Raw genomic sequence first — 9,248 nt, forward strand, 5'->3', positions numbered from 1 at the left:
ATGGCTTTCCACTGGAAAAGTACCAAGAGAAACATCACGAGAGCTCCTGATAACTCAAAAGAAACTCCTCGCATAATGGAGCTCTTATCGGACGCAGGTAATGTCATGCAAGTAAGGAGACTGGCGATCTCCTAGGGCCATGTTAAATATTTGTCTTCAGGCTGCAGCCGCGCTTAGAGTAGCTCTCCAATGACAAATGATGGTAAACCCATTCCCCTGGTACAGGACAGCACTGCAATTTTCGAATCCCACAGTCGCAAAACAAAGAATTGCAGCTCAGGCAGCCAAACCGTTTTAATGCCTGCATGATATCCCATCTATCCCTCCTGTGCTTAAGAGCAGCACCTGCTTTGTGAAGGGTACAGGTTCTCTGCCACCCAGAAATCTGCACAGCGAAGGAGGCCCCTCGCTCATCCCCCTGCCTCCTTCGTTCAGCTCCATGAGGTTCCTCACCTCCCAGCTCTCCAGCCTGTGGGGATCCCTCTGAACGGCAGCACAGCCCTCCGGGGTATCAGCCACTCCTCCCAGCTTTGGGTCACCAGCAAGCGTGTTAAGGGGGCGCCCTGTGCCATCAGCCTGGTCACTGGTCAAGAAGTCGAACAGGACCGGACCCAGTACTGACCCCTGGGGGACACCACTAGCTGCAGGCCTCCAACCAGACTGTGCACCACCGAGCACAGCCCTCTGAGCTCTGCCGCCCAGCCAGTTCTCAACCCACCCCACTGTCTACTCATCCATCCCACACTTCCCTAGCTTACTTACGAGGATGTTACAGGAGGCGGTGTCGATAGGCTTACTGAAACCAAGGTAGACAACATCCACTGCTCTCCCCTCATCTACCCAGCCAGTCGTCCCATCACAGCAGGCTATCAGGCTGGTTAAGCACGATTTCCCCTTGGTGAATCCATGCTGACTACTCCCAATCACGTTTTTAGCCTCCACGTGTTTGGAGATGACCTCCAGGACGAGCTGCTCCATCACCTTTCCAGGAACGGAGGTGAGGCTCACTGGCCTGCAGTTTCCTGGGTCCTCCTCCTTGCCCTTTGTGAGGGCTGGAGTGACACGGGCTTTCTTCCAGTCCTCAGGCACCTCTCCTGTTCTCCACGACCTTTCAAAAGACGACGGAGAAGGGCCTAGCAGTAACATCCACCAGCTCCCTCGGCACTCATGGGTGCATCTCATTGGGGCCCTTGGCTTTGTGAGCGTCAGGTTTGCGTCAGGTTTGTCAGGACCTCTAACCCGCTCCTCCTTGACCAAGGGGAAGTCCTCCTTTCTCCAGCCTCTCCCTCTCATCTCCAAGGTCTTAGAAGTGAAGGCTGAAGCAAAGAAGGCACTCAGTAGCTCTGCCATCTCTGTATCCTGTGTCTCCAGAGCACCCACCCCATTCAGCAGCAGGCCCACATTTTCCCCAGTATTCCTCCTGCTACCGCTGTATTTGAAGAAGCCCTTCTTGTTGTCCCTGACATCCCTGGCCAGGTGTAATTCCAAATGGGCCTTGGCCTTCCACATTGCACCCCCGCACACTCTGACAACATTCCTATATTCCTCCCGAGTGGCCTCTTCCATTACACCATAACTACAAGAGGGAAGCTGAGCACCCAAGTAAGCAAGTTTCTTAGCTCAGTGCCACTTGATGAATATCTAATCAGAGACTTAGAGCATCATCACACACTCCCGTAAACTTGCAAAGACTGCAGGAACGTACGACCTGAATGTATTAACCAGAGCATGAGATCACTGAGTGCAGTACTTGAGCAAACACTGCCCGTGCTTCACCCAGAGAACTCGCTTCACCTGTGGAAGCGTCCTTTTTACAACGTCTGAACAGTAATTAGAAAAAAATTTCCCCACAAAATCTCAAGCAAAGGAACCTGCCACGTACCTGCCAAAAACTGTTTCACAACTCTTAAAATGAATCATTTCTGCTTTAGCACGCAGCCAAGAGCCTTCAATAATTTATGAATTAGCCAGCAACTGAACCTGCATTTACCACACAAATCTCCTATTAATAACACTCCCACTACTTAACATCATCAAGTTTTGAGTAACGTGCTGTTTGCCTCAACTCTCCAAATCACCTGTAAAAATATAACAACTAAAGAACACCTCTTTGTGGAAAACACGCCAACTACTGAGATGAGGCACTGTATAGGTATTTACATATAAAAAAAAAAAAAAAAGCCTACTGTTCATGGGACAAACCCTGTGCTGGAATGATGTTTCTGCCGTTTGAAGACTCAGGTAAATCATTTACAAGCTTTGTTACTTTGGGGGAGGGGAGAGGGCAGGGTGGGCACCAGCTTACTATCAGTTTCAGACAAATGAATATTAAAACCGATGCATCTTCTTCTGATGCATAATTCCTTAAATAGCCAGTGATAAAAAACCACCTACGACATATGTTTCCCTAAGTTGTGTAACAATACCGACTTTGATTTAAAAAAAAGTATTTTTTTCATGGGTTTAAATGATGGGTAGTATAGCTCCCCTCCCAAACCCAAGTCTTTTAAAAAGTAATCTTCTGGTCTTCAAAATATCGCGGCTTCTGCTGGCAGGCAAAGAAAAGGTAATTCTGAAAGAAGCAAGCTGCTTTCCCTCATCTCAACAGAAGAGTCGTATTAACATCTTCTGCAGTACTTCAGTACAAACACTGGGTGACAGGACTATTGCACTGGAAAAACGTGCGAACGTGCGGATAGGGCATGAACTAACCCAACCTTAATTGCTGCGAGAAGACTTTAAAACGAGATATGAAGGGAAACGGTTGAATGAAAAAACAGAGGAAGATCGGATACGCACACTCCAGCATCGTGTCAAAGTCACTGCAACCTTAGGAGCTTTCAGAGAGATAGATGTAACATTTTTACTGGATGAAGGATCAATATTGCACGCTGAGGGAAAAAGCTAACGGAGCTAGAACTCCCACCTACAACCACGAGTGTGACGAAAATGAGGATTATTTATTCATCTTGGACCATAAGTAAAAGCTACTTCTTCAAAACGAAAATCTTGCTTCCCAAATGCCTCTTACCATCTGTCAAACACTTTCGGCTGCTCTCAAGAGGCTTTTTATGCTACCGTATACATTACATCTGCAACAGATTTTCTTGTTGTAGAGTACAGATGGAATAAAGCATTGTTTTATAACAAACACAGCAAAACACTGCATGGGACTTAGACTGTGTGCAATCCAGAACCAGCCACTCCGAACAGAACCCTTCTGACTAATGTCTAACTCCTTCCGCTAATCAGCGCCCTATTACAACAACCGTTTCCTAAACACCACTCAGTTCACAGGGTTCAACACTTGACCTCTAAAAGAGAAGCACACATGCAATGTCAATCCTCAAAAGCTCCACCAAGTCAATAGTATGAAATTATAAAAATGAATTAACTGCGACAAACCGGTTGGAAAGCGCGCGACTTGCTGTTACCATGAGATGGCCAAGTGTTTCTTTCAGATAAAGCCACAAGGAGCTGCTGCTATTCTGCTTAAACTGATGGAGTTTGAGGCAGAGAAACCATGTCCTTGAGCAAAAGTTAATTTATTAAAAAATACGTCCAAAATTATGCAGATTGTTCAAGCTTGGGGTTAAAGTAAGCGCACAAAGTAACAACACATTGTCTCTACTGATTCCCAAGCTTATGAATGTTAATTTTTCAAAGGAAACAACTTTTTGTGCTTTCTGGTTACAATTTAGACCTTCTGACATCTAAAAAACCTGCAAAAGCCATGCTAGTCTCAACATCTGCTCAAACATTTTCAAGGGAAGTCACAAGAATGACACAAGGCCCTCTGCATTGCTCCAGCTGTAAGCTGAGCTCCACTCTTCATTGTGTATTACTGGACGAGCTGTAAGCAGCAGAGGGACGGAGGCAAACTACTGGCGGGCTGAAGTTAAACAGAAAGGTTATCAACTTCAACCAAAACACAAGACAACAGCAAAAGAAATCGCTCAAGCAAAATCCAGAAGCAGCCCTCTAAAAGGAACTGAAGCCTGTGGGAAAACTTCCCCCCCCTCACCAAGACTGTGCCCATCACCTCTTGCATCTCAAAACAGAGGCACTGCTGAACTACACAGCTGTCAACTACACGTTATAATAAAAGCTAACTGAAAGGGCTGTTTAACAAAGTAGAAAAGCCTTATAAATTCAACATCAGTACAAACACGGAATGGGAAAGGAGGGGAAAAATGACGGTACTGTTCACTCAGTGCAGAACTGCTCGACATTTAGCAGCTGTACTTCTTACTTCCTCACCGACGCGCTGGAACAGCCTAAGTGAAGAGCTATGGTATTTTGTTTCCTGTAACAACAGGGACTGCGCAAGTACCTGCCGCAAAAACCTTTCAGCTGTTTCCCACCTCTTCAACAGCACATCTGCTACACAAGCAAGATCTGTATTAATAGTGTATCACATTAAAAGCTACAAATTACCTGACCAAGATTTTCACATTACAGTTTGGGGAATGCCATCGTCAACTTTGATGTTTGTAGTGCTTTTGTTACACTGAGCGCAACTGAAGAAAACCCCACGCTTTGAGGCAGTAAGACTACCCGGTTTCCTCACCATTTCTTCACTGACGGTCTTTTCATGTTTCCTTTACAATTCTCTAGTTCGCTGAACACTGTAAGATGTCATTCTGCTTTTAATCATAAAGCTGATTACCTCAGAGCTTGATGTAGGCTCGTAAAAAATGCTGCTTGGCCCACTTGGGAGTTTCAACTATATGATGTCATGCAATTTCTGCAACAAATTTATTTTCTGCTCCCAAACAAAAGGCCGGGAGACTAACAAGAGAAATTATTTGACAGATTAAAAGTGACAGACAGATTTCACAGCATGGGAGGAAAAACCCCTCAGAAGAACGCCCTGGAAGCTTCAGAAAACAGTTGTATGAAATGCAGCAGGGAGGGTGGCGGTGGGACAGCCATCAGGGAAGAGGTGAGCGCCGAACAGCTGCCCTGGCACGGTGTATTAAATATTGGCCAAAGTGCTCTACGCGAAGACTTACTGCAGGGCGAGGGGGCAGGAACACAGCCTCACAGGATACAAAGCACGCGTGGCTTCTTGTAGTACGTAGCTGCACTGGCATTTCATTGAAAGCATAAGGGCAGACAAAGGAAAATAGATGCTTACAAGTACCGAATTCCCTGGTATGCTTCTCGATCACTTCGACATGATGTTTATAGCCTCTAAACCAACAATCCTCAAACTTGTTTTCCCCAAAAAATATTTCCTTCTAATCCCAGAGTTTTAGTTTCCTTAGGAGTGACACCCTGACACAGCGCAGCACGAACTAAGGGAAGCACAGGCGCGGATCGGTCTGACTTTCCGTCCCGACTCAGCTCCCCGCACAAACCGCACCAGCCCAACATTTTTTTCCTGCAGCATCAGAAAACTCCTCCTTACGCTGTAAAAGTTACGGAGCTTGAACGTTTAGGCGAATCCAAGCAGCGCATCTGAGGTGCCCCAGGGGCTCGCAGCTGCGGGCAGGCACAAGAAGCGGATGGCCATTTTCTGATAATTTCGCGTTACAGCGATTTGACAGGACAGCGGGCAGAGAAGGAGCTCTGTCCCTCACTTATGTTTGACAGAGGAAAAGAAGAGATCTGTTCGCTGCTGGATCCGAGTTACATCAGGCTCAACGACTCACGTTACCCGCGGCACCTTCACAACTCCACAAGCAGAGCAGAGAAGCCCGACGGCGAGCCCACGAGCGGCCGCAGGCAGCCGCCTCTCGCCTCAGCCGCCTTCAGCCCTGGTGCAGACGGCATCAGAAGAGCGCTGCGAACGGGGGGCTCCGCCGCACGCCCCTACCGAGTTGCACGATCGCGAACCCCAGGGCTAAAAAAGCCGCGAGCGCGGCCGCAAACCCGGCGCGGGGCTAAACCGCAGCCGGCCCCGGGAGGCGGCGGGGGGCTGCGAAACGGCGCGGCGCGGCTCCGCTGCCTCCTGCACGCAGCGGGCAGCAGCGGCGCTTGGGGACAGCGGCGGGGCAGACCCGCTCGTTTCGGTTTGTTTTTTTTTTTTTTCCCCCAAAAATTTCCCAAGTCGGGTCGGTACCGAACGGGAGTTAACGGCTCGAGGAGCCCCGCGCCCCCCTGCCCGAGCCTCGCCCCCACCGCACCCCGCTCACCTCGCCTGCACCCCTCCGGCGAAGCGGCGCCGCTGGCCCAGCACGGCTCGGCTCGGCTCGGCTCGGCTCGGCTCGGCTCGGCTCGGCTCGGCCCGGCCCGGCCCGGTACGAGCAGCGCTGCGGCCGTGCCCGCGCCCCTTCCCCTCCCACCCCCGTGCTCGTCCCCGCCGCGGCCCCGCCCCGCCCGGCCGCCGGCCGCTCCTCGCCGCGCGCGCGCGCACGCGTAGGCGCGCACCCCGTTCCCCGGTCGCCGCTTGATCCCCTCATCCGCCGCCGCCGCCGCCAACGGGCGGGTGCGAGCGCAGGCGCGCCCCGCCCCGTCACGGGGCTGCCGGCGGAGGGCCCGCCCCGCGGCTGAGGGGGGCCGTGAGGGGCCGTGGGGGCTGCCTGCACGTTTTTTTTTTGTTTTGTTTTGTTTTTAAATCTCACAGAATCATTAAGGTTGGAAAAGACCTCCAAGATCGCCTGGTCCAACCAGCCCCCTACCGCCAATGTCACCCATTAAACCATGTCCCTAAGCACCACGTCCAGCCTTGCCTTGAGCACCCCCAGGGACAGTGACTCCACCACCTCCCTGGGCAACCCGTTCCAGTGCCTAATTACTCTTCCTGAAAATAAATTTCTCCTAATTTCCAACCTGAACCTGGCACAACTTGAGGCCATTCCCTTTTGTCGTATCGCTAGTTACCTGTGAGAAGAGGCCGACCCCCAGCTCCCCATCTCATTACGTGTCCCCTCATAGCAGTTTTAAACGTGTCACTGGCAACATAAAACCACAGTGAGCAGCTCACATATCACGTTCCCATCTTTAAAATAAAATGAATACGTACCTCGGGTTTTCATCGCCTGCCAACTGATGCAACTGGAAGCAGCTGCAAACTGCTGAATAACTTTTGGAAATGCCGAGCATCTTCTTTCCACTTATGTCAAGAGAAAGTACTGTCAGTGCATTCAGAAAGTGTTTGGCACCTTTGGCAATGCCCAGATAACTAATGATGCAGAAAGTTGTCAAAGGATTAATGTTTCCAACCCTGAAAATAAGACTTCCAGCTCAATCTATTTTTCAGAGTATTATCTGCTGTACCTCATTATGTAGCAGTGTCACTAGGAGTCCATTATCTTGGGCTAATGTTCCACTCGCAATCTTTTCATTCTGTTCCTTGAATAATCCGAGTTAATTAAAAGGCCGAGTATCTTTCATCAGTGCCTTTTTTTTCCTTTCAAATACTTTTGTAGAAATGTCTGTATGTATTCCTGGCTGCAGAAGATTGCTTTTTTTTTTTTTTTTTTTCCTTCCCCTCAGCAATTAGGTACAAAATGTTGAAGAATACAGAGAACAATTGTTTTCATTATTATGAATTATTTGAAGTTTTTTTGTACAAAGCTTTCTATAACTAAATGCTACTTCTCCCCAAAGGAGGGCTGTGGAACAAGATAATTCACTCGTTTAAGAGTTACCCATGCAGGTTTTCTCCCTGTAGAGCTTTAATTCATGAGTTTGGTTGTGGTCTGGCTAACGGGCTGAGCATGGCTTTGGGCAGCAGTTCTGGCCGTGCATGCAATTCGTGACTCATTCCCACTTTGCCTTTTGGCAGAGTGCCTTTCTTTTACAGCTACTTCCACAGTCACCAGATTTGCCCGGTAACACTCTGAGAGCTCCAGCAAAAAACGTGCTCTTGAAGTCGTCCTGAACAGCCATGGCAGGTCACGGTGTCCGACACAAGGAATATGACACCGGGCAGGGGGGGCAGCTAGGAGTCGGTTCACTTTGCAAGTCCGCTAGGTGAATCCATGCTGCGCTTTTTGCTTCTCCTGGAGGTCACCAGTAAACTCCTATTACTCATTCCCAAAGTGCTTTCTTAGCATTACAGTGCTTGTATTTTGATCTGTGATAGAAGCGTGAGGCTGTCAGCACACCAAAACGGCAATCGTTCTATGGAGAAGCTCAGTCCTCTGCTCACATGGCTTAAACTGAATCGAATAAATGCTGACATAGGTTCTCACAGGTTGCACAAACCTGGATTATACCACAGACATTTTGTTAAGGGACCTCTTATGGTGAGGGGAAAATGACCACAAACCATATTTTCACATTTGAGGACCTGGAACGCTAATAAATAGTGGGAGTTTGTTCCTCACTCATTCGGACTGTCAGGTGGAAGAAACACTTAACCGGCACCACAAATACATTGAGTGGTGAAAGCATTTGCCTACATCGCATGTGACTGTGTAACAGACCTGCTGTGAAGCATGCCCGTGACCAGGTATCACGTAGTGGACATGCTCGGGCAGCAGGGAAAGAAATAACTGTTTTTCCTATAGGAAGGCCACAGCTACCAACCCTCCTTAATATGGGGGCAGAGGAAAAGGAGGTGGAAACTGCTGTGTAAAATGGGATGAGCTCTGCCCCATCATTGATACAGGCCTTTGATTAGAGCATGTGTTTTCCCTTCAAGCAGTAGGGCCATGGTGAATTTAAGGGAGGACCTGGTTTTCGAAGTAGCCAGAGAACAGCACGAGCAGGGTTGCTGTATAAGAGAGAGTGAGCTGGGAGCCCAAGGGGATAACAGAGGTGGCAGGGCAGGGACCGCACCAGCCAGGTCCCAGTTTCACAGCACCCAGACAGGACAGACTGGAGATGGTGGCCATGTTCAGCCAAGCGTCCAGGCAGTATCACAGTGAAGAGGTGTGTTCAAGGTGAAGCCAGAAACAAGATGCCTAGGCCACAGCTGGATCAGGTCCAGTGACTGCCAGATGAAACAATAGCAGTAAGACTGAGGTGAGGTCAAGCGAGGAAGTCAGCTCACGCGCTGCGATCTGTATTGAAGGTCTCTGTGACCAAGAGTGGGCAAAGCTGTAGCTGATCTGCAGAACTGCACTCCTCTAACACAGCTCCTGCAAGGGTGGAGGCCCAGCTCTGAGCCTAAATAGAGGTCCTGGGCCCATGGGTGTGGGTGGAGGCCTCCCGTGAGGCTGCTAAGGGCCGTTAAGGCTTACTAGTGCAATCAGGGCACACGGGTCATCTAGTCCATTTCTTCTTCGCAGAATAAAAATTGCAATAATACATTGGAGCGAGCCCTTCAGTAACCTACAACTACTCCTTGGCAG

At 49.3% G+C, this 9,248-nt stretch overlaps 1 protein-coding gene across 2 annotated transcripts in view; it reads right to left on the reverse strand.

Moving 5' to 3' along the window:
* OSBPL8 (oxysterol binding protein like 8) overlaps window positions 1-6,293 on the reverse strand; it is a 90,854-nt gene extending 84,561 nt beyond the window's left edge. The window contains exons 1-2 of one of the 2 annotated variants that reach the window (XM_040553791.1): window positions 6,220-6,284; window positions 6,141-6,179 (exon numbers count right to left, since the gene is read on the reverse strand). The gene's annotated coding sequence lies outside the window, so the exon portion shown is untranslated. Of the gene's footprint in view, window positions 1-6,140 lie in introns of both variants that reach the window. The other variant, XM_040553783.1, reaches the window with a different exon arrangement.
* Between the last annotated feature and the right edge of the window lie 2,955 nt (window positions 6,294-9,248).

The sequence above is a fragment of the Cygnus olor genome, chromosome 1, assembly GCF_009769625.2.
Source record: "Cygnus olor isolate bCygOlo1 chromosome 1, bCygOlo1.pri.v2, whole genome shotgun sequence".
Classification (NCBI taxonomy): domain Eukaryota; kingdom Metazoa; phylum Chordata; class Aves; order Anseriformes; family Anatidae; genus Cygnus; species Cygnus olor.